The sequence below is a fragment of the Taudactylus pleione genome, unplaced genomic scaffold (genome assembly GCF_031769625.1).
Source record: "Taudactylus pleione unplaced genomic scaffold, aTauple2 ptg000011l, whole genome shotgun sequence".
NCBI classification, from domain to species: domain Eukaryota; kingdom Metazoa; phylum Chordata; class Amphibia; order Anura; family Myobatrachidae; genus Taudactylus; species Taudactylus pleione.
The window spans coordinates 151,065-170,446 of record NW_028284414.1 but is presented as its reverse complement, the minus strand read 5'-3'; the positions used below and the strand labels follow the sequence as shown (position 1 = coordinate 170,446).

The 19,382-nt window shown below is 45.1% G+C and overlaps 1 protein-coding gene across 1 annotated transcript in view; it reads left to right on the top strand.

Moving 5' to 3' along the window:
* The first annotated feature begins 13,166 nt into the window (after positions 1–13,166).
* Positions 13,167–19,382, top strand: part of TLR5 (toll like receptor 5) — a 45,895-nt gene continuing 39,679 nt past the window's right edge. Inside the window, exon 1 of the mRNA XM_088467866.1 lies at positions 13,167–13,268. The gene's annotated coding sequence lies outside the window, so the exon portion shown is untranslated. The remainder of the gene's footprint in view (positions 13,269–19,382) is intronic.

The following is a 19,382-nucleotide window of genomic DNA, read 5'->3' as shown; positions in this document are numbered from 1 at the left end:
ATACTACTAGGCACATCATAGTACTGTGCAGCACTGGGTACACTATACTACTAGGCACATCATAGTACTGTGCAGCACTGGGCACACTATACTACTAGGCACATCATAGTACTGTGCAGCACTGGGCACACCATAGTACTGTGCAGCACTGGGCACACTATACTACTAGGCACATCATAGTACTGTGCAGCACTGGGTACACTATACTACTAGGCACATCATAGTACTGTGCAGCACTGGGCACACTATACTACTAGGCACATCATAGTACTGTGCAGCACTGGGTACACTATACTACTAGGCACATCATAGTACTGTGCAGCACTGGGCACACTATACTACTAGGCACATCATAGTACTGTGCAGCACTGGGCACACTATACTACTAGGCACATCATAGTACTGTGCAGCACTGGGCACACTATACTACTAGGCACATCATAGTACTGTGCAGCACTGGGTACATTATACTACTAGGCACACCATAGTACTGTGCAGCAATGAGCACACTATACTACTAGGCACATCATAGTACTGTGCAGCACTGGGCACATCATAGTACTGTGCAGCACTGGGTACACTTACACTATACTACTAGGCACATCATAGTACTGTGCAGCAATGAGCACACTATACAACTAGGCACATCATAGTACTGTGCAGCACTGGGCACACTATACTACTAGGCACATCATAGTACTGTGCAGCACTGGGTACACTATACTACTAGGCATATCATAGTACTGTGCAGCAATGAGCACACTATACTACTAGGCACATCATAGTACTGTGCAGCACTGGGCACACTATACTACTAGGCACATCATAGTACTGTGCAGCACTGGGTACACTATACTACTAGGCACATCATAGTACTGTGCAGCACTGGGCACACTATACTACTAGGCACATCATAGTACTGTGCAGCACTGGGCACACCATAGTACTGTGCAGCACTGGGTACACTATACTACTAGGCACATCATAGTACTGTGCAGCACTGGGCACACTATACTACTAGGCACATCATAGTACTGTGCAGCACTGGGCACACCATAGTACTGTGCAGCACTGGGTACACTATACTACTAGGCACATCATAGTACTGTGCAGCACTGGGCACACTATACTACTAGGCACATCATAGTACTGTGCAGCACTGGGTACACTATACTACTAGGCATATCATAGTACTGTGCAGCACAAGGTACACTATACTACTAGGCACATCATAGTACTGTGCAGCACTGGGCACACTATACTACTAGGCACATCATAGTACTGTGCAGCACAGGGTACACTATACTACTAGGCACATCATAGTACTGTGCAGCACTGGGAACACTATACTACTAGGCACATCATAGTACTGTGCAGCACAGGGTACACTATACTACTAGGCACATCATAGTACTGTGCAGCACTGGGCACACTATACTACTAGGCACATCATAGTACTGTGCAGCACAGGGTACACTATACTACTAGGCACATCATAGTACTGTGCAGCACTGGGAACACTATACTACTAGGCACATCATGGTACTGTGCAGCACAGGGTACACTATACTACTAGGCACACCATAGTACTGTGCAGCACTGGGTACACTATACTACTAGGCACATCATAGTACTGTGCAGCACTGGGCACACCATAGTACTGTGCAGCACTGGGTACACTATACTACTAGGCACATCATAGTACTGTGCAGCACTGGGCACACCATAGTACTGTGCAGCACTGGGTACACTATACTACTAGGCACACCAATGTACTGTGCAGCACTGGGTACACTATACTACTAGGCACATCATAGTACTGTGCAGCACTGGGCACATCATAGTACTGTGCAGCACTGGGTACACTATACTACTAGGCACACCAATGTACTGTGCAGCAATGAGCACACCATAGTACTGTGCAGCAATGAGCACACCATAGTACTGTGCAGCAATGGGTACACTATACTACTAGGCACATCATAGTACTGTGCAGCAATGAGCACACCATAGTACTGTGCAGCAATGGGTACACCATTGTACTGTGCAGCACTGGGCACACTATACTACTAGGCACACCATAGTTCTGTGCAGCAATGGGTACACTATGCTACTAGGCACATCATAGTACTGTGCAGCACTGGGCACACCATAGTACTGTGCAGCAATGGGTGCACCATAGTACTGTGCAGCACTGGGCACACTATACTACTAGGCACATCATAGTACTGTGCAGCACTGAGCACACCATAGTACTGTGCAGCAATGGGTACACTATACTACTAGGCACATCATAGTACTGTGCAGCACTGAGCACACCATAGTACTGTGCAGCACTGGGCACACCATAGTACTGTGCAGCACTGGGCACACCATTGTACTGTGCAGCACTGGGCACACCATAGTATTGTGCAGCACTGGATACAGCCAGTTTGTGTATGGTATCATTGCCACCAATGTCCACTGCGCATTGGCAGCTTGTTTAGTGGGGGGTTCCAAACAAACCAATCACTTCAGCCACAAGTGGCAGTCCCTGTCGCTGAAGTGATTGGTTTGTTAAACTGTGAATGTCCTGTTTCATATATACAACATAAGGGTGGGTTGGAGGGCCCAAGGACAATTCCACCTTGCACCTCTTTTCTTTGCATTATGTGCTGTTTGGGGCATTGCTGCCTGACATTTTTAATGTTATGGTTTATGAATGTCCAGAAATTGTAATGGTCACAGACAGCATCTCCTGTGTGCCCCGTTCATGTTTTTTAAAGAAAATTCTGAACCACCAAATTGATGGGGTGGGCAGAGAACTAGAGGCTGCTTTCCTCTGATGTAATCAGCAAGTCTTGGTCCCATTATCCCTAACAACCTCCCTGAGTACAAACTAGTAAACGTCTGTTTACAGTATGTTCTAGCAGCACCTCCACAAGCGAGGCCACCTCATTTTTTTTTATTAGATCATGATGTATAGAAAATTAAAAAACCTCCTCCAGATCAAAGATGTCTTTTAGGAACTGAAGAACTTGGTCCTAGATTGATTTCCCCTCATATTTTTTTTTAAGAATCAAAATATTAATTTAAATAAATAAAAAATGAATCAATTCTTCCGTCCTATTCCTGTCTTCAGTCCATAAACATTCTAACTCCGTCGGGCCTCTGACCTAGTTAAGGAAAACAATCTTGGTTTTTAAAATGCTTAAGGGTTGTATAGTTTATTGAACAGCCATTCTGTCTACCACTGCAATGCCACTCTGTGCCATGTTCGAAGCTGAACTGCCACATGTTAGTGCCACCCACTGCTGTTGCTTAGCTTAGTCAGCCAGCTAGCTGGATGCAACCTTTTGGCCCTTAACTAGATGAAAAAAATCAATATTGTGAGCTGCTGAGGTGGTCAAAATTGACTGGAAACTAGTGGAGATAAATGTTATTGGGTTCAATAATACTGTAGGAACAAAAACAGGCTCAAATTATGTGATTTTAGTTGTTTTTATGATTTTTTTTTTTTAAAAATACAGAACTAAAAAACCAAACACGCAAGGGCGGTTTTCTCAAAACCAATCCAGATCCAAAACAAGAGGAGATACAGATCCAAAACCAAAACACGGGGGTCGGCGCACATCTCTACTATTATATAATAAGTCCTCAGCCATTATCAAAAGTCCCTGGATGTTCTGTAAATAATTTGCATACAGTGAAAAAAGATCTACTAAAGAGAGACATTAACCTCAGCATGTGCTAATAAGATCTCCCAATACTGCTCCACAGAGTTACTTTATTGCTAAGTCCCTCAAGTAACTATAATTAATTTATCTCAATGTTGCTAAAGGAAAGGAGCTACCGCATGGTAGGAATCGGTATGACATACCGCCGGATGTAAGCCCGGTGGATGTAATACCGACGCCGGAAGGCAGAAAGCTGAAGATCCCGACTAAGGTAAGTTCTAAACCTCCACTTTCCCCCCTAACCTTCACTTAGTGGTGCCTAACCTAACCTCCCCCCCTAGAGCCTAACCCTAACTTCCCCCCAGGGGTGCCTATACCTAACCCCCCCTCCCCGCACCCTAAACCTAACCCTCCTGGGGGGTGCCTAACCCTAACCTCACCCCGAGGGTGCCTAACCCTAACCCCCCCTTCCCCTAGCCTATCCCTCCCGGGTGAGTGCCTAACCCTAAGTCCCTCCGGGAGTCCCTTACCCCTATCCCCCCATCCCGCAGCTAAAAGGTCCTGATGCCCAGCTTACCTTTGTTCGGTATGCCGGGTGTTGGGATTTTGGCGTGGAGATAATGATAGGCATCGGTATTTAGACGCCTATCATTAATCCCATACCAGGATCTCACAGTCGGGAAGCCGGCGGTCAGCATTTCGACTGCCAGCTTCCTGACTACATACCGTTTTAGGGATCCAGCAAGCTGTTCGTATAAAACAAAGGATTTTAGTGCTTGTAAACTGCAATTCCTCACCGTGTATTCCATTAGTGGAAACAAAACAGGGCAATCCCTCATCGTGCACCACCTGTAAAGAAAGCGCTGGACCTTATTTCTGATGATATCTTGCATGCATGCAATACATATATTTATGTCTTAGGGGCCTATTCATCAACACTAAATTAACGTTTTTAAGGACATTTTCCTTAAATAACGTTATTTTAGTATTCATGAAGTATCTTAACGCAGGAGATTTTAATTTCCACACTCCCCATACATTAGTACATTAGTACATTAGTATGGGGATGTGGAAATTATGGTATTCATCAAATTCCAAAAACCACAAGTGGTTATAACCTATGCCTGTCCCTTCCTTCTTACCTCTCTGATTCACTAAGAAGAATCAAGAGACTCATTAAGTTCTGGTTAGATTTGGAATCCCCACATTGCACAATAAACCAATACCGGTCGGGGTGTTACATTTTTGTCGTCACGAACATTAAGTTCTGGTTAAAATGTAACACCCCGACCGGTATTGGTTTATTGTGCAATGTGGGGATTCCCAATCTAACCAGAACTTAATGAGTCTCTTGATTCTTCTTAGTGAATCAGAGAGGTAAGAAGGAAGGGACAGGCATAGGTGATAACCGCTTGTGGTTCAAATAAGAGGTTTGATTTATTAAAAAGATGTTTTTCAAACAATTAGGAAAAAACTAGTAAATGATGTACAATATCGCGACCATCTACAATGTCATTGTTAACACCTCTCTGATGGCGTTACTACTCTATAGAAGCCTATGGGCTTGTAGTCGATAGAGTGCTGTAAGAGGTATCCAATCAGATCCCTCCCAGCACCCCCTGCGGCGAGTGCACAGAATGACACCAGAGGGGCTTCTGGGTCATAGATCCGGAAGTTCCTCATTCGCAAAGGACCGCTCTTACCGAGAGAAATGTCCTTTGCAAGTTTCCTCATGCGTACCGGTGTAACTAACGCCGCCATGCATGTCAAGGGGGGCGGGATGCATCCTACCCAATAAGAGCTGTCCTTTGTGAAGAGAAGACTTCCTGGTTTATGACCTGCGAGTCCTTCAGCTCATGTGCAAGTACCAAGGGATGGATCCTAGTCGAACCCCATCGGGGAAGTCTCTGAGAAGAGGCCCATAGGCTTCTATTAGGCAATATCATCTATAAATGGCGGCGCTTATCGGGAACAAGCTTTGGAAAGTTACACTTTCCGGGAACTTGATGCATATGGAAAATGCAGTCAAACCTTTGAAAATTGCACTTTCGGAGGGTTGACAGTATTTGTCAGTGATAGTACATCCCACCCGATATGGATACAATCCTGTAATAAATGTTCCTAGAAGAATCCACCGGCTGAATGATTCGTGAGGAACATATAGTGTAATGCCGTTTTAATTACATATTAAAGTTTAAACACAATAAAACATGAAATTGTTAAAATGTTACTATAAAAGATGTAACTATAAACATAGGGGCCAAATGTAATAGGGTGAGAGTTTAGAAAAGTGAGAGTTTCTGACACTTTTTAAACTTTGCCAATGTAATAGTGTCCAAAAACAAAGTAACAGAGCGAACTCGCATGTTTTTTTAGACTTAAAAACTCTCACGATTTAAGATCTCATTCAGATGTTTTCCCATTTTGAAGATAAAACTCAGCCAATGTGAGAGGTTACTGCTAAACTCTCACATTTTCTAAACTCTCCCCCTATTACATTTGGCCCATGGCATCCAATAGCTCTAATTCACAAGCTGATTGATATGAATGTGATAGGTGAACAGAACCTCTGGAGCTTTAGGGAATAATGTGTACAGATAATGTGGCAAAAATCAAAAGAAACAGTAAATACTTCCCCTCTGTCACAAGTTGTCTCACAAAACAAGCCAATATTCAAATGTGAACATAGAAAGGGAGAGAAGACATAGGGCCGTATTCAACATGGAGCGAAAGCCGTAATTTTTGCCTGTTTTAATTATCCCTGTATTCAATTTCACAAGACTTTTCGCTGGTGCAAAAAGTCTTTGTTAAAAAATGGTGATAACTTTTCACCATGTTTTACATGGCGAAAAAAAGTGCAGAATTGGGGTTTAGGGGTTCAGGCGTAAAAAAAAATAGCCTGCAGTCCTGGGAATGTCCTTTAAAAGTTATCTGTGTCAAAAAAAGTTGAAAAAAATTGTCAGGACACCCCAAAAATGTGCTATAATTTTTGGGGTAAAAAAAAAAAAAAAGTTGGGGGACAAACTTCTGAACTGGCGCAATTTATTCCTTAGGGGTTCCCAAGTATGCGGCAGGTGTTTTCTTCATTGTGGGTGGTAGCGGCAGGTGCATATTTGAAGAATTTTTAAAAATCATTTAAGGGACTTAAAAATATGCTTACACTCATTTTCATGTACCCAAAATTGATGGGCATAGTTATTTTGCCCCTCCCAAAAAAAGCTAAGTGCTATTCTTCACCCCTTCTTGAAAGCCGCATTTATGCACCTGCCTCTGCTATTTAAAAACCCCAACTCCCTTCAGCAGGCAAAAAAGGGGTACCCATAGTGATCCCCCATGTCTGGACCTCTTTATAGGGGTGCCAGGAAGATTTCCCGAAAATTCCCAGATTTTTTCTATACTTACCTTTTCGCCGTGTCCCGATTCCGCAGCTTCTGGAATTGAACACCGCGATAAGCAGGCACGCGCCCGATACTTTATCCCCTGCCAAACCTCCGATGTGGTGCGAAAAGTCCTGCATGCGAAAAGTCCGGACTTTTCGCTCCAAATTGAATGCCCCCCTATAATGGAAAATAATAGTGTAATCCTGTTTGTCAATAAAACATCACATAGTTTATTCATAAAAAAGTAGGACATAAAATATAAGCAGCGATCATATGTAGACAAATGGTATTCAGCTTAGCTCATAAACCAGCAAATATGAAAAAATTAATCAAAAGACTTCATCAAAATAAACTTTTAAGAATAAGGTACTTGAAGTAAATACAGTGAAATATAGACTCCGTACTAGATGTCCAGAAGTTATAGGCATGGGGTGTAATCGGGGCTTAATCTGGATTTCACCCCTTGTGTCTAATAAGAGATTGTCCTCCAGGGTGCAGTGAGCATGCAGAAGTCGCTCACACCTTCGCTGCCGAGGTGATACCGCAGACGATCCGGCTTGTACGGGATTCAGGAAGCAGTGTTTACCCAGGACTGCAGCCAGCGGGACTCCATACTGTTCAAATGCCACACTAAGGACCTCATTCAGAGTCAGTCGTTGCGGCCGCTCGGTCTTAGGCAGCCGATGTTCATTAAACTGCGCATGCATAAAATTCGCAGTGCGCGTGTGCAAACTAGCTGTTACGATCAGAAATTTCTCTCTCCTTGAATACAGCCAGGTCGTTAGTTTGAGTGACAGAATGAGGCGTTTGTGGGTGGTAACAGGGGAAGGTGCTTGAAAACGGGGGTGTGGAGATCCGAACGCAGGCGTGCCTGACTATGTGAATGGCGTTTAATGGGAGTGCATAATTAACAAAGTAGTGTCATGGCACACGTGACATGACGGTTATTGCACTGACTAGATCGTAGTGCTTAAGAGAGGGTATGGTCAGCCTTAAGCTCTGCGATCAGCTCCGATGTGTCCCGATGGTCGCGATTAATCCTTATATCCCAGGAGATGACGTGTGTTGTGATCGAGAAGGGGGCGTGATTTAGTCTTACGACCGCATCCTTCCCTCGGTCGTTCAGCTAACAATCTCATCTTAGCGACACAACTAGCGATCGCTTCATTTGCATATCCGGCCCCTTTCCCCTACGACCGTGCGGCCGCAATGACTGACTTCAAATGAGGCCCTAAGAACTGGCTGTTGCCAGATCTGCCGACAGCCGGTAAAAGTCTTGCTTACAGCCATTGAAGTATAGCTTGTGAATTAAGGCGCACATCCACTAGGCGATATTAATGAGCGATTGAACGATAACGACTTGGTTATCATTCAATCACTCATTAATCGTGCACAAATCGTACACTATAATGTCTGACATCAATCATCGCCTGAACATGCCGGTCAATCAGCCGATAACGACAGATTGACCATGTTCGGGGATGAGGGAGGGCGCCTGCACTGAATGACATATCACTCAGTGTAGGCACTACAGGGGATCAGGAACGACTTTACCATTACAATGTTGTAATCGTACTGTTATTCCACTATCTGCTAGTAGCGGATGTGCCCCTTTAGAGCTACTGGATGCTATGTGTTTATAGTTACATCTTTTACAGTAATATTTTAACAAGTTCATGTTTTATTGTGTTTAAAGTTAAACTTATTATGTGCCTTTTTCTCTCTTCTATGCTATATACGTGTGGAGGAGAGGGCTTATGAGGAGATTTTCCACCGGACATAAATATAAGAACTCACGAATCATTCAGCCAGTGGATTCTAGAAACATTTATTACAGGATTGTATCCATTTTTTATATATGTATAAGTGCTATTGTTACCATTGTACGTCCGCTTGTGTGCAATATTTTGGTGGAGGGTTTGGACCACCCCTTAGTATATTTGGTTTCCTAAGCTGCTCCTTTCTGAGCACTAGTGCACCCATCTCTACCTTTGTGTGCATATCCCACCCAATATACAGCACTTATCCCTGTGTCTCAATGCCTATTTCCAGATAGAGTGTAAGCTTGTGAGCAGGGCCCTCGTACCTCTCTGTCTGTTACTACCAGGGGCGGATTGGGATGGAAAATCAGCCCGGGAAATTTCTGGAAGCAGCCCTTATGGGGGCGGGTCTGTTGAGGGGACAGGGACTGTGGTGGAGGGCAGGATACTCCCTCCTCTTAGGGCCTTGAGGGACTTTTGCAAGCCACTGAGGGGAGCAGGGTCAGCAACAGAAATCTTGGTGAATGATAAACTATTTTTGGGACCCCCATCCCTTTGAACTAGGTACAGGCCAGTCAGTTTGGAAGTCTATTTTCTTACCTATGTAACACCCTCTAAGGGATGGTATTTGTAAATACACCCCTCTCAGTGTTAGAGCTTGCTTCCTGTTGTAGATATTACATGCCTGAGACCCGGATCAGTTTTCAGGTAAAGGAGGGGCTGGAGAGATAGACACGCAGGGGTGGGAAGACTGGGTGTGTAGCTGGCAGAGCAGGGGGAGGAGGGGGAGAGAACAAAGGGGGTTGAGAAGAAGAATTTGGGAGAGAGCAGACATCTTTGGGAAGCTTCAGAGCTGGAAGCAGAAATGTAGCCCTTGTGCTCCCCTGGCAGGGGGAGATTGGCGGGGCCGTGGTGACTGCCACGATGCCCATCTAACGCCAAAGGAGAAATAGGTCTGGAGTGAGACCACTGAGATAAAGTCTGTGAGAGACCACAGAGAAAGAGCTGGAAGGTTGCAGTGTGAGCCACTCAGTGAAGTGTTCAGCACCCCTGAGAGGGGTAAGAGACGCAAGTATATGTAGTGAAGAGATGGGGAAGAGTAATTTCCCAGGAGCTTTTACGGTTAAGGTACCAGAGGAGTCCCTTATGCATAAAAGCCCCCCAGCAGCCATTAAAGGGGGGGTCACTGTGGTAGCAGTGTGGCTATAGGAGCCATTCCTGTAGGATAGGGATGGACGGCAGCTGAGAGTCTGATAGCTGCAATAGCAAAGTCTGTATATTGCTGTCCCATGTGATAGAGAAGGGGAGCAGAGAGAGGCAGACTGTGTATGAGACACTCTGTATATTGTCTTAGAAGAGACAAAGGAGAGGCAGAGTGCAAAAGAAGTTATGTGAGATGTGTGTGAAGCTGTGGAACTACAGGCACCAGCCAGCATAGGGCCAGGTGGACCTGCATGTATGAAGTGGAGAACTACAGGCACCAGCCAGCAAAGGGCTAGGTGGACCTGCACGTATGAAGTGGAGAACTACAGGCACCAGCCAGCGAAGGGCTAGGTGGACCTGCACATATGAAGTGGAGAACTACAGGCACCAGCCAGCAAAGGGCCAGGTGGACCTGTGTGGGTAAAATGCAAAGCATTCATTGTGACTGTGCTTAAAGACTGTGCTGGTGAAGAAGAGGGTGATGTAATGTAATCATATCCATAAGATTGTCATATACCATCTGACATGCCAAGTATATGAGCTGGAGGGAGAGGAGAAGCTGCTGTAACCATATTCTTGTCCTGTAAAGTCATGTGCAGGAGGAGAGAAATAAATTGGTTTATTTTTATAAGAGAAGGTCTGGCGCCCAAGTTATTCAATAGAACTGTTGCTGCATGTGTCTATCTATACCTGTATCTATATGTGTGACTGTTATAAAGCCTGCATGGGCAGGGACCCCCTTCTCAGGTATTGCCCACACCCTGGAGAGCTAGCCTGAGGCAATAGGAGGTGTATCACTCCAAATGCACCTATGTACCACACCGCACACTGAAGGGGGGTTACACCTATATTGTGGTTTCCCTGCAACGGGGAAACTCTGAAGAAATTGAGCCTCTCTGCGCAGCGTCTTCAGCCGGTATTCACTATTCATGTAGATCACACTGTCTTGAAGATGCCTGTTTATGTAGAAATATAACCAATGTCATTATCATAACAAGATAATGTATAGTAACAGAAGTGCAGGGCAAAATGTGAATTTCCCTGATCAAACATTTGGTGTCTTCCCAGGCCCCAGTGTTACTCCAGACCCCCTTACGTCTCTCCATCCTCAGCCCCATGTGCTTCTCCAGGCTCTCTGTATCTCTCCATATCCAGGCCTCCATGTCTCTCTCCAGGACCCCATATGTCTCTCAGGACCCCCTGCGCCTCCCCATACCCAGGCCCACCTGTAGCTCTCAGCCCCATTCCCCCAGCCCCAGTGTGTCTCAACACCATTCCCCACAGTGTGTCTCAGCCCCCATGTGTCACTCTCATTCCCAACAGCCCCAGCCCCCGTGTGTCACTCTCATTCCCAACAGCCCCAGCCCCCGTGTGTCACTCTCATTCCCAACAGCCCCAGCCCCCGTGTGTCACTCTCATTCCCAACAGCCCCAGCCCCCGTGTGTCACTCTCATTCCCAACAGCCCCCCCATTCCCCCCGTGCAGCCGCCACCACTACTTACAATTCCGTCTTCTGTCTGGCCGCCGCCTGTTTCGGTCGCGCAGCGTCACTGTGCATGGCTGCTGCCTGGAGGTGGGGAGCTGGGCCGCAGAGGGGTTGAACGGAGGCGGAGCCGTCAGTGGTGACTGACAGGCTCCGCAAAGGCTTGTGGGAGGTGCTGCTGCGGCTGCGCAGCAACTCCCCCGTCAGCCTCTTTTTCCCCCCTATCAGCACAACAGCGCATGTGCTGCAGTGCAGAACTAAAGAGCTGCCCGATCGGAGCTGGGCTCCGATCGCGGCAGCGGTGGGTGGGCAAGTGCTGGCTGAACGCCGGCCACTGAGGGGACCGGCCCAGCGGGAACCAGCCCGGTTTCCCGGCGGCCCAATCCACCCCTGGTTACTACCCAGTCTAATTTCATTACTGTTTATTCCTAATAGTAAAGCGCAATGTAATTGTTAATAATAATAATGATAATAATATAGAAGCACGGCGGGGTCCACACGTTGCATAAATTAGTCTTCCTTACACCACTGTTAAATATCTAATTGTTCACAGTGATTTACTGCAAATTTCACACCTTAATGTAAATGTTAGTAACCGTTTCCTTATGTCAGGGAATAATCAGGAAAAGCCGCCTTCTACAAAACAGCCCTGAAATAGCTCATAGGCAAACGCAGGGGGGTTCCATCTGCCTGGAAAGCCCCCTCACCAGCACACACATGACCACAGTAGAAATAGAATTTTACTAGTGCTGCATGTTCTTCTCAGTATCACAAATGAAATAATTAGCACCACCTGTGGATATTTTAACATTTATCAGACAGTAATAAATAACCTGTGCACCAACTAGGAGATCTGGAAAACATGCACTGTTAGGGATGCACTGCTATAGAGCCCAATATGTACATATATGTCCAGGGCAGTGCTAGGTTCCTCTGCTGCTCCTCCAGGCTCCCGGACTTGCTCCAATAGTCTGGAATGGTGCTCACATCTAATATACAGTAAATACATTCAGCTCAGGCAGGATGGCCCTACTGAAGCATCTAATGGCTTACTGTGATCACTGGTCCTGTATATGCTGGAATTATGACACACAATACACTTTGTATGACATATAATAAAACTGCATAAGTACTAATTCTGCCCTCTTCATGGACTGGCCACATTCGCTCTAAAATCAGGCATTTGGAAACCCCCCCTCCAGAAATCCTGCGTTTGCCACTGTAGCTTCCTGCTACTAGTTTCCTATTGTATTCCTGCTATAAATTGCCCAAAGGATGAGATCCCCACTTGCTGGGAGGGGGCTCTGAGTGGGGCCAACACTTTTGCACTCATGGACTAACTTGTTTTATGTAACTTTGTTGCAAATAGACTTTCTCCTGGATTCCTGCAGAAGAAGTAATGTGTGCAGCTTGTGTACTGGAAGCTATACCCCATCTAACCCCAGGGGCATTCTGCTGGAGTACACAGACGCCATGTTACCTCACTTTTACGTTCCCTTTTCTGCTGTGGAGTTCCCTGACACCTCAGAGTAACATCCTGCAGGTCAGTAGTACACATAGGACATGCTGAGAGGGGGGCGAGGGAGGCTGGCAGGGGAGGAGCAGATTACAGCTGGCTCCCTGGAAGTCTCCTTACACACACACACACACACACACACACACACATGCACACGAGATTGTGCAAGACATGAGGAAAGTGTGTGACACCGGAATGTCAGCAGCTCAGCCCCTGCTAACTCAGTGCAAGACTGGACTCAGACCTCCGCACGCCAGGTGCCAGCTGTAGGTAGGTGCATTGTGTATGTATGTGGCACAGGCAGATGGCACAGGCAGGATCTCTGTGTGGCTGAGGCCAGGCACGAAACTGCCCCTGCTGGCTGTTATGTAATCCTATACTTTGCTGTAGGAAGCTGTGAGATTGCTGTGATAATACTGTTATTATCACATGCAGGTGACACAGAACTATACTCATCTGGACTGACTTATAATACATTGCTACACTGCTATTTGCGCCAGCCAGGGACAAACACAGGATTTCTAGAGAAGGGTTTCCAAATACTTTTAGAGCGAGTGTGGCCAGTCCATGTAGTAGGCATAATTAGCACTTAGCAAGCAATAGTCATACATAGTGCAGTGTATGTAATACATCAGACATATACAGGACCAGTGATTACAGTAACCAGTATAAGCGGCAGTAGGACCAGCCATACATAGTGCAGTGTATGTAATACATCAGACATATACAGGACCAGTGATTACAGTAACCTGTATATGCGGCAGTAGGACCAGCCATACATAGTGCAGTGTATATAATACATCAGACATATACAGGACCAGTGATCACAGTAACCCGTTATATGCGGCAGTAGGACCAGCCATACATAGTGCAGTGTATGTAATACATCAGACATATACAGGACCAGTGATCACAGTAACCCGTTATATGCGGCAGTAGGACCAGCCATACATAGTGCAGTGTATGTAATACATCAGACATATACAGGGCCAGTGATCACAGTAACCTGTTATATGAGGCAGTAGGACCAGCCATACATAGTGCACTGTATGTAATACATCAGACATATACAGGGCCAGTGATCACAGTAACCCGTTATATGCGGCAGTAGGACCAGTCATACATAGTGCAGTGTATGTAATACATCAGACATATACAGGGCCAGTGATCACAGTAACCCGTTATATGCGGCAGTAGGACCAGTCATACATAGTGCAGTGTATGTAATACATCAGACATATACAGGACCAGTGATCACAGTAACCTGTTATATGCGGCATTAGGACCAGCCATACATAGTGCAGTGTATGTAATACATCAGACATATACAGGACCAGTGATCACAGTAACATGTTATATGCGGCATTAGGACCAGCCATACATAGTGCAGTGTATGTAATACATCAAACATATACAGGACCAGTGATCACAGTAACCTGTTATATGCGGCAGTAGGACCAGCCATACATAGTGCAGTGTATGTAATACATCAGACATATACAGGACCAGTGATCACAGTAACCTGTTATATGTGGCAGTAGGTCCAGCCATACATAGTGCAGTGTATGTAATACATCAGACATATACAGGACCAGTGATCACAGTAACATGTTATATGTGGCAGTAGGACCAGCCATACATAGTGCAGTGTATGTGATACATCAGACATATACAGGGCCAGTGATCACAGTAACCCGTTATATGCGGCAGTAGGACCAGCCATACATAGTGCAGTGTATGTAATACATCAGACATATACAGGACCAGTGATCACAGTAACATGTTATATGCGGCAGTAGGACCAGCCATACATAGTGCAGTGTATGTAATACATCAGACATATACAGGACCAGTGATCACAGTAACCTGTTATATGTGGCAGTAGGTCCAGCCATACATAGTGCAGTGTATGTAATACATCAGACATATACAGGACCAGTGATCACAGTAACTCGTTATATGCGGCAGTAGGACCAGCCATACATAGTGCAGTGTATATGATACATCAGACATATACAGGGCCAGTGATCACAGTAACCCGTTATATGCGGCAGTAGGACCAGCCATACATAGTGCAGTGTATGTAATACATCAGACATATACAGGACCAGTGATCACAGTAACATGTTATATGTGGCAGTAGGACCAGCCATACATAGTGCAGTGTATGTAATACATCAGACATATACAGGGCCAGTGATCACAGTAACCTGTTATATGAGGCAGTCGGACCAGCCATACATAGTGCAGTGTATGTAATACATCAGACATATACAGGATCAGTGATCACAGTAACCCGTTATATGAGGCAGTAGGACCAGCCATACATAGTGCAGTGTATGTAATACATCAGACATATACAGGACCAGTGATCACAGTAACCCGTTATATGCGGCAGTAGGACCAGCCATACATAGTGCAGTGTATATAATACATCAGACATATACAGGGCCAGTGATCACAGTAACCTGTTATATGCGGCAGTAGGACCAGCCATACATAGTGCAGTGTATGTAATACATCAGACATATACAGGACCAGTGATCACAGTAACCCGTTATATGCGGCAGTAGGACCAGCCATACATAGTGCAGTGTATATAATACATCAGACATATACAGGGCCAGTGATCACAGTAACCTGTTATATGCGGCAGTAGGACCAGCCATACATAGTGCAGTGTATGTAATACATCAGACATATACAGGATCAGTGATCACAGTAACCCGTTATATGCGGCAGTAGGACCATCCATACATAGTGCAGTGTATGTAATACATCAGACATATACAGGACCAGTGATCACAGTAACCTGTATATGAGGCAGTAGGTCCAGCCATACATAGTGCAGTGTATGTAATACATCAGACATATACAGGATCAGTGATCACAGTAACCCGTTATATGCGGCAGTAGGACCATCCATACATAGTGCAGTGTATGTAATACATCAGACATATACAGGACCAGTGATCACAGTAACCTGTTATATGAGGCAGTAGGACCAGCCATACATAGTGCAGTGTATGTAATACATCAGACATATACAGGGCCAGTGATCACAGTAACCGTGTTAAATGCGGCAGTAGGACCAGCCATACATAGTGCAGTGTATGTAATACATCGGACATATACAGGACGAGTGATCACAGTAACCCGTTATATGCGGCAGTAGGACCAGCCATACATAGTGCAGTGTATGTAATACATCGGACAAATACAGGACCAGTGATCACAGTAACCCGTTATATGCGGCAGTAGGACCAGCCATACATAGTGCAGTGTATGTAATACATCGGACATATACAGGACCAGTGATCACAGTAACATGTTATATGCGGCAGTAGGACCAGCCATACATAGTGCAGTGTATGTAATACATCAGACATATACAGGACCAGTGATCACAGTAACATGTTATATGCGGCAGTAGGTCCAGCCATACATAGTGCAGTGTATGTGATACATCAGACATATACAGGGCCAGTGATCACAGTAACCCGTTATATGCGGCAGTAGGACCAGCCATACATAGTGCAGTGTATGTAATACATCAGACATATACAGGACCAGTGATCACAGTAACATGTTATATGTGGCAGTAGGACCAGCCATACATAGTGCAGTGTATGTAATACATCAGACATATACAGGACCAGTGATCACAGTAACATGTTATATGTGGCAGTAGGACCAGCCATACATAGTGCAGTGTATGTAATACATCAGACATATACAGGACCAGTGATCACAGTAACCTTTTATATGAGGCAGTAGGACCAGGCATACATAGTGCAGTGTATGTAATACATCAGACATATACAGGACCAGTGATCACAGTAACCTGTTATATGCGGCAGTAGGACCAGCCATACATAGTGCAGTGTATGTAATACATCAGACATATACAGGACCAGTGATCACAGTAACCTGTTATATGCGGCAGTAGGTCCAGCCATACATAGTGCAGTGTATGTAATACATCAGACATATACAGGACCAGTGATCACAGTAACCTGTTATATGCGGCAGTAGGTCCAGCCATACATAGTGCAGTGTATGTAATACATCAGACATATACAGGACCAGTGATCACAGTAACCTGTTATATGGGGGCAGTAGGACCAGCCATACATAGTGCAGTGTATGTAATACATCAGACATATACAGGACCAGTGATCACAGTAACCTGTTATATGGGGGCAGTAGGACCAGCCATACATAGTGCAGTGTATGTAATACATCAGACATATACAGGACCAGTGATCACAGTAACCTGTTATATGGGGGCAGTAGGACCAGCCATACATAGTGCAGTGTATGTAATACATCAGACATATACAGGACCAGTGATCACAGTAACCTGTTATATGGGGGCAGTAGGACCAGCCATACATAGTGCAGTGTATGTAATACATCAGACATATACAGGACCAGTGATCACAGTAACCAGTTATATGCGGCAGTAGGACCAGCCATACATAGTGCAGTGTATGTAATACATCAGACATATACAGGATCAGTGATCACAGTAACCCGTTATATGCGGCAGTAGGACCAGCCATACATAGTGCAGTGTATGTAATACATTAGTCATATACAGGACCAGTGATCACAGTAACCCGTTATATGCGGCAGTAGGACCATCCATACATAGTGCAGTGTATGTAATACATCAGACATATACAGGACCAGTGATCACAGTAACCCGTTATATGCGGCAGTAGGACCAGCCATACATAGTGCAGTGTATGTAATACATCAGACATATACAGGATCAGTGATCACAGTAACCCGTTATATGAGGCAGTAGGACCAGCCATACATAGTGCAGTGTATGTAATACATCAGACATATACAGGACCAGTGATCACAGTAACCCGTTATATGAGGCAATAGGACCAGCCATACATAGTGCAGTGTATGTATTACATCAGACATATACAGGACCAGTGATCACAGTAACCCGTTATATGCGGCAGTAGGACCAGCCATACATAGTGCAGTGTATGTAATACATCAGTCATATACAGGACCAGTGATCACAGTAACCCGTTATATGCGGCAGTAGGACCAGCCATACATAGTGCAGTGTATGTAATACATCAGTCATATACAGGACCAGTGATCACAGTAACCCGTTATATGCGGCAGTAGGACCAGCCATACATAGTGCAGTGTATGTAATACATCAGACATATACAGGACCAGTGATCACAGTAACCCGTTATATGAGGCAGTAGGACCAGCCATACATAGTGCAGTGTATGTAATACATCAGACATATACAGGGCCAGTGATCACAGTAACCCGTTATATGCGGCAGTAGGACCAGCCATACATAGTGCAGTGTATGTGATACATCAGACATATACAGGGCCAGTGATCACAGTAACCCGTTATATGCGGCAGTAGGACCAGCCATACATAGTGCAGTGTATGTGATACATCAGACATATACAGGACCAGTGATCACAGTAACATGTTATATGCGGCAGTAGGTCCAGCCATACATAGTGCAGTGTATGTGATACATCAGACATATACAGGGCCAGTGATCACAGTAACCCGTTATATGTGGCAGTAGGACCAGCCATACATAGTGCAGTGTATGTGATACATCAGACATATACAGGGCCAGTGATCACAGTAACCCGTTATATGCGGCAGTAGGACCATCCATACATAGTGCAGTGTATGTAATACATCAGACATATACAGGACCAGTGATCACAGTAACCTGTTATATGAGGCAGTAGGACCAGCCATACATAGTGCAGTGTATGTAATACATCAGACATATACAGGACCAGTGATCACAGTAACATGTTATATGCGGCAGTAGGACCAGCCATACATAGTGCAGTGTATGTAATACATCAGACATATACAGGACCAGTGATCACAGTAACCTGTTATATGCGGCAGTAGGACCAGCCATACATAGTGCAGTGTATGTAATACATCAGACATATACAGGACCAGTGATCACAGTAACCTGTTATATGCGGCAGTAGGTCCAGCCATACATAGTGCAGTGTATGTAATACATCAGACATATACAGGACCAGTGATCACAGTAACCCGTTATATGAGGCAGTAGGACCAGCCATACATAGTGCAGTGTATGTAATACATCAGACATATACAGGGCCAGTGATCACAGTAACCCGTTATATGCGGCAGTAGGACCAGCCATACATAGTGCAGTGTATGTGATACATCAGACATATACAGGGCCAGTGATCACAGTAACCCGTTATATGCGGCAGTAGGACCAGCCATACATAGTGCAGTGTATGTGATACATCAGACATATACAGGACCAGTGATCACAGTAACATGTTATATGCGGCAGTAGGTCCAGCCATACATAGTGCAGTG